We start from the raw sequence: 7,018 nt of genomic DNA on the forward strand, positions 1-7,018 counted from the left end.
TAAAAACAATAACTGATAAATTGATTAAACTTATTCTAATATTTCCCTGTATATCACATTAAGAGTAAAAACACTTTCAGAGTGCTTGACTAATTGCCCTTGTGATGAAGTATTTACAACTTTAACTTTAACGTCACATGCTCTTCAAACTCAAGAGAAAGCAACATACAACTAACCATGTCCGAAAACGGATTCACATGGGAATATTCCAACTCTATCTAGAGTTTGTCCTTGTGATTTATTAATAGTCATCATAAATGCTGGCATCATGGGAAACTGTCTTCAAATTAATTTAAATGGGAGGCCAGTGTCAGAAGGGGACAAATCAATTCTTGGAATCAGAACAACCTCTCCTTCCGCAGATCCTGTTAATACATCAGCTTCAATTATGTTAGGTCACAATCTTTTGATAATAAATCTAGTACCATTACAAAGACCCCATTTACTATTAAGATTTGGCAGTAGCATGATGATTGCACCTACTTTCAATTTTAATTTATGACGCGGCATTCCTGAAGGTGTAATACTATTTAAAAATCCAATGGGAAAATTTTCCTTTTCGGCATCATCTGTTGAATCGATGGAATCATCACTCAAATAGGTGTGAAAATCTCCATCGAGTATATCCAAAATTCACCAAATTCACAATCAATAACAGATAGAAACACAAGCGTGTTATTGGTGCCAGTGAGAGCTTTATATGTATCGCACATGTGCTAGTTAATATTTATTTTTAAATTGCCAGTGCGCATCATATGTACCGGCTGGTCAGTTGGATGGTCAGACGGACAGATGGTCAGTCACATAGCCTTTTATATATATAGATAATAATACATGCAAATATTATTTGTAGATATGCCATTTTCATGGGCACGATTATAAAAAAGAATCCTGCCCTATGGAAATGAATTATCTAAATTGGACTAGGTTTAGGATTACTCTACATCAGGGGGCAGTATCCTTTTTCTCTAAAGATTCAAGCAGTAAATATCCTAAGCAATTGGTGAATTGCAGCTATTCAACTCTGCCACTGCAGTAAGAAAACATCCATAGACCATCTACACTAATAAAAGAGAAAAATGGTAATTGGCGTACGGCGCTACCCTTTTCATTGGCTAATCAAGGCTATATGCAACTTAACTGCCAACTAAGATGGCAGTTAACTGCCAACAAAGATGGCGGCTGATTTGCATATGTAGGCACAATGCAGGGAGGTGAAAGGGAAAGTAGGAAGAAGCCCCCTGCCACTGACAGTGATCGGAAACCCAGGGGGGAGCTAAGGCCCCAGGGCCACCTTTGCCCTGCCCCCCAGCCATGATGGGAGAATCAGGCGCCTTTGCCGCCCTGGCCAGTGATAGCAGGAAGTAGGGGTGGAGCCAGCGATGGGAGCTGGGCACGGTCAAAGCTGGCAGTCCCAGGAGCTAGGGGTCCCTTGCCTGGGCCTAAAGCGAAGCCCACGATCGCGGCGCCCCCCGCTGCCACTGCAGGTCCCCGCTGCCTGGGCCGGACGCCTAGGCCAGAGGCGTTAGGCCTGGGCAGGGGTGGAGCCTGCAACCGCGCGGAGCTGGGGGTCCCCTGCCCAGGCCTGACACCTCTGCCGGAGGCCTCAGGCCTGGTCAAGGGGCCGATCCGGTGATTGGTGATCGGAGGGTGATGAGGGTCAACTCCTCTGGCCGAGGCATCAGGCCTGGGTGGGGGGTGGAGCCGGGGATTGGGGGGATATGATGGTCCCCTTGCCCAGGCCTGAAGCCTGGGTCAGAGGCGTCAGGCTTGGGCGGGGGGTGGAGCAAGCGATCAGAGGGAGATGGGAGTCCCCTGCCCAGGCATGATTCCTGGGCCAGAGGCCTCAGGCCTGGGCGGGGGCCAGAGCCAGTGATCGGGGGGAGATGGGGGTCCCCTGTCCAAGCCTGACACCTCTGTCAGAGGCATCAGGCCTGGGCAAGGGGCCGATCCTGCGATTGGAGGTTGATGGGGGTCAATGCCTGAGGGCTCCCAGTATGTGAGAGGGGGCAGGCTGGGCTGAGGGACACTCCCCCCCAGCCCCCCCCACACACACCCAGTGCAAGAATTTCGTGCACCGGGCCCCTAGTTTATAATGATTTGATATGACCGTGTTCCAATAAAATTTTATTTATGAACACAAATTATTTTATATAATTTTCACATTATGAGATATTATTCTTCTCTTGACATTTTTCCATTGAAAAATGTAAAAGTTGTTCTTAGTCTGTGGACTCTTCAAAAGCAGGTGTTGGCTTGTCTTTAGTCCATGTTCCATAGTTTTCCCAGGATAGGTCCAATTTGTATCTATTGGCATGGCATAATTATTAATAGTTCTCCCTTTCAATACAAAGTATTCTGTTGTGGTCAATAAATTATATGGTCACCTAGCTATGACAAAAATGTACTGGAAAAAAACCAACAAAGTATGTGAGAAATCCAACTTTACATCAGAAATCCATTGAAAAAAATTTTAAATGTCAATAAATTAACATTATTGAATGTAAGTGCTCTATGGTATCTGACTTACATAGTGCACATTTTAAGGCATAATTGGATAAATTAATAAAAGTATTCAGGAGCTGAAGAAAGAATCCACAGGTAAAGAAAAGTGCAGGCAGCAGATAATAATTAGGTTTGTCTGAGATGAGCTGAGTAGGTATTCAGAAGAACAAGGGAAAATGAAACATAAATTGAACCAGTCTTCTATTTTTATGTTGATAGAATATTATTTGTGAATGCTGTCTTCTAACACAGGTCAAGCAATATTGATTAATATCTGAAAACATCACTACTGAGATGATAAAACCTGACATGGTAAGCTAATCACAACAGAAATTTGGGCTAGTTTTTTTCATGAGTTAAAAACTGGACCACATACATAACAAGTAAATAACAGAAAGCAAGCCTTTATGGAACTCTCACACATCAAGTGTATTTTCATACCAAACTGCGTAATTAATCCAACTCTGATTTCACAGTAATCAACATAATGTACAAGATATTTCTTCCAATCTCAGTATTCTGTAACCATATTTGCTGGTTAGACCCAATGCACTATTGAGTTTTTCCTTTGATAGGTTTCATTTGTCACTAAAAAATGACCAATAATGACAACATAAACTTTAGGTTTACAGGCACAGCTTCATCAGAAAGATGCACAATTCAAAGAGCATATTTTCTTCTCCCAGCTCAAAGGCTAAGATGTACCATGGCAGATAAAAGCTACATTTTGTCCCCCATGATGACAAGAAAGAATAGCCACGCTCTAGGGAAAGCATGCTATGTGGTTTTGCAACCTATAGTAAAAACTCACAGGCAGCCCCATGAGGTATCATGATAACTCCATAATTTCCCCTTTCTCACTGGTGTTTAGATGTGTACAACTCTATAAAGAGCTTACTAATAATAAAGAAGAAGAATTTCTGTCATCATTTCTCCCCCATAGTCTTTATTTCTTTTTTTCTTTATCTGAACTCTAGAGGCCTTGTGCACGAAGTTCATGCACTGGTGGGGGGGTCCCCCAGCCTAGCTTGTGCCCTCTCACAGTGAGGGAGCCCCGGATTGATAGCCCCAAAGAGATAGGCCCTGCTCACCCATCCGGGGGTCCCGATTGATTGCCCCAAAGAGGTAGACCGGATCTGGGGACCCACCTCCGCACTGCACTCGCAGCATCAAGCCTCCCCCACCCGCATGCACCCTCTGCACATGCAGCCTCCTGGTGATTGCTCCTTACACGGCCACATAGGCTTTTATTATGTAGGATGAGGCCCCACTGCTACATATCAATGGGATCAGAACCTGAGGAGCCAGCATAAGTCAAGGTCATCACATAGCAAGAGAACTAACAGTGCATTCTGTTTGGACACCAAGCAGAAGTTGGCAGGGGTTGTGGTGGCACAGACAAAAGGCAGGAAAGGGCAGGCGGGGCAAGCAGGTGGACTCGCTGACCAGACAGACAGCCAATAACAACGAACTAACCTAGCAGTGTACCGCTCACACACCTACCCAACCCCGAACAACTTAACCAGAGCCTCCTCACCATCCACTCAGGTTCCGCGGCCCCGGCCTGCCTTCTGCAACAGTGGTGGCAGCCCTAGGAGGAACACTGGCGTCCTTTTCCTCCCATTCTCAGAATTTGAAGATGGCTGCACGGAAAGTTGTGCTGAAACGCACCACCAAGATGTCTCTCAATGAGCGCTTTTCTAATAAGCTGAAGAACAAAAAGCCCGGTGCCCGTGATTACTCGGGCTTCGATGCAGCAACAGCAGCAGCGAGCCAGTGCCAGAATCAGAAGACTGGCCCAGCAGGTGGAAAGCTGACCCTCTGTCCTGGCAGCAGTGACACTTAAGCAGAAGAGCTTAAAGCAGCGCCTGGGTAAGAGGAACCTCCAGGCACAGTTAGGCCGGCCCAGGGGGCCTGACCAGGTGAGCGATCAGGGACGAGGTCTGCCCTTAATTCAGAGCGACTTGCCCAGAGGAGGACCCTGGGGGGGTGGGGGGGGGGGTAGCGGGAGGGGAAGAAAGTGCTACAGAACCCTACTTAGGTGTCTCTCCCAGGTCAAAACCTGCTCCGAGGTGGACAAGCCTTAGCTCCCCAAACGGGCTTAAGAAGAGGTGGTATTTTAGGTCGTGGAGGTCTGGGAGAGGCGGCAGAATCAGTGGTCGAGGTCAAGGGAGAGGTATGATAGGTCGGGAAGAGGGGACTTTGGAGGCAAAGGACAGGGTAGCCGAGGGACAGGTGCGCTGGCTTGCCCTGTACTAATCAAGGAGCAGCTGGACAGCCAGTTGGATGCCTACATGTCAAAAAAAAAAACAACAAGGACACCTGGATGCTGAGTTAGGTACCTACGCGGTACCGACAGATCCCAACCAATGGGTGAAGCATGCCTGCCCTCCCGTGAGAGACTCTTGCTAAAGTTATCGCCTCTGTAAATAACCTTGAGATAACAGATCAGAAGAAACCCACCTGGCCGATGCTGGAAGGACCTATCACAATGTTACCTTCCACCAGCTTGTGCATTTAGTGTGTTCCTGTTACTTTTATTTTTATGAAGTTATTACATATGTGTCCGTATCTTCACCTTACCCCCCATCCCCCTGTTACTTTTTTGATATTGTATTCTGTGAAACCTTTTTTTCCCTCTGACTTGGGTTTGGTTACCTTTTGTTGTTTTGTTCCTTTTTCTTTTCTTCTTCTCCCAGACTTTTTTTTGAACATGAATATGTCAGCCCTCTTTCCACCTCTGCCTCCCCTCACCTGCCATATATGGTGTGGTGTTCTAACATTTCCTCTGCTCCTCACTGTACCCCTGAAAAAGTCCCAGAAAGCATCCATCAATGTCCCTCCCTCATGCCTGTTTTTCTGAAATACAATTCTGTTTGACATCACTTTCATAGCCTCTTAGAAGTATTTAAAAAATCTGGGGTTCAAAAAATGCATTCTGCCATGTTGATATTTTAGTATAGTAAATTAGGAACACTGGCCTGGCTACAGGCTCACATAACAGGTTGCACATGGTAGTGGCTCTGATTTGATTGAAGTTGCTACCATGTGCATTGACACCACATAATGTGTGCTGGTTTGATTGTGTGGTTTGATACTTTCTACCCTGAAATAAGATTTATAAACTTTCCTCTTGGCTTTGCATCATGGAATAGGGTACTGTTGGGTTGGCTTATACCTTCAATAGAGAAGGAAAACAGAAGCTTCAGAAGGGATGGGAGAACTATGGCAGATACCTGCTGGGGAGGGTCAAAAGATACCAATGCTCCCTGACCGGTGCTCTCAGTGGTTAGAGCATTGGCCCTGCGCACCAAAGGGTCTCAGGTTGGATTCCTGGTCAAGGGCACATACTGCATTACAGGTTCGATCCCCAGCCCTGGTCAAAGTGTGTGTGGGAGGGAACCAACCAATGTGTCTCTCTCACATCAATGTTTCTTTCTCTCTCTCTTCTTCCCTCCACTCTGAAAATCAATGGAAAAAATATCCTCAGTGCGGATTAACAAGTAAAAGAAAGATACCCATGCTGGATGTAATTCTTATGTTTATCCCAAACCAGTATTTTCCATACATTGGCTTTGTTTGATCCTTTTATTTCCCTTGGGGGTTTGTAAGGTCAACTGTCTTTTGTCAGCAGTTAGTCTCAGTAGAATCTTGTATGTCTGGCTTATTATAACAAGAAAGCTAAAAACCAGAGCTCCCTGTACAAACTACATTCTATTAGTTCTATGACTTTATCTTTTCCTGACTCCAAATTTACTCTAGGTTTAAAGGAAATGATTATTTGATAACGATGAAATTATAGAATTATCATATTAAGAAGAAAAAATGGATAAAAACATAAACTGACAAAACAATAAAAGAACATCCATATTAGTACTAGATAAGACAGTGAGATTTACAGCCTAATCAAAAAGACATGGAAAGGATGTGTAGGTACAAAGACAATATCTAGGTAACTCATTCTATAGCTGAAAAGTCACACTAAAATGACCATTTTCTCTATTTCAAATCTTACATTCAGATGAAGTACCCAGATTTTGGTGTGTAATCCCTACTAACAAATGTCTCCTTTCACTGACTTCCTGATGTGATGAATTGGCAAAGCACATACACTTGGAAAAGTTTTCACACAAGAAGCTAGCCTCAGTGAATCTTATTTCCTACTTGGATGTAGTGTTAGGAGTTAAACATATTTATACTCATGGCACTACTTAAAGTCCATTTATATAGGCAAATATTTCTTTAAAAGTTTATTCCATAAAAAAAGAAAGCTAAATTCAACATAAAAGTAAAAGTTTAACAAAATGAAATTTTCAAAGTCTGTAATGTACATATTTAGTTAATAAAATTTATAAATACCTTTAGTATCTTTACTGATTTCTTTGAGTATCCTATATAATAAAGAGGTAATATGCAAATTAACCCTTACACCCTCACAAGATGGCTGCCTACGACCAGGCCGGCAGAGGTGGTTAGTGAGGGACGACCAAACGACTGAACAAGCAGGCTGCAT

General features: G+C 44.0%; 1 pseudogene across 1 annotated transcript; it reads left to right on the forward strand.

Annotated features, from left to right (window-relative positions):
* The first annotated feature begins 4,144 nt into the window (after positions 1-4,144).
* LOC308515526 (chromatin target of PRMT1 protein-like) lies at positions 4,145-4,917 on the forward strand (annotated as a pseudogene). Its single transcript has one exon. The product of its transcript is annotated as a chromatin target of PRMT1 protein-like (transcript).
* The last annotated feature ends 2,101 nt before the right edge of the window (positions 4,918-7,018 follow it).

The sequence above is a fragment of the Myotis nattereri genome, assembly GCF_964212035.1.
Source record: "Myotis nattereri genome assembly, chromosome: 3".
Classification (NCBI taxonomy): Eukaryota; Metazoa; Chordata; class Mammalia; order Chiroptera; family Vespertilionidae; genus Myotis; species Myotis nattereri.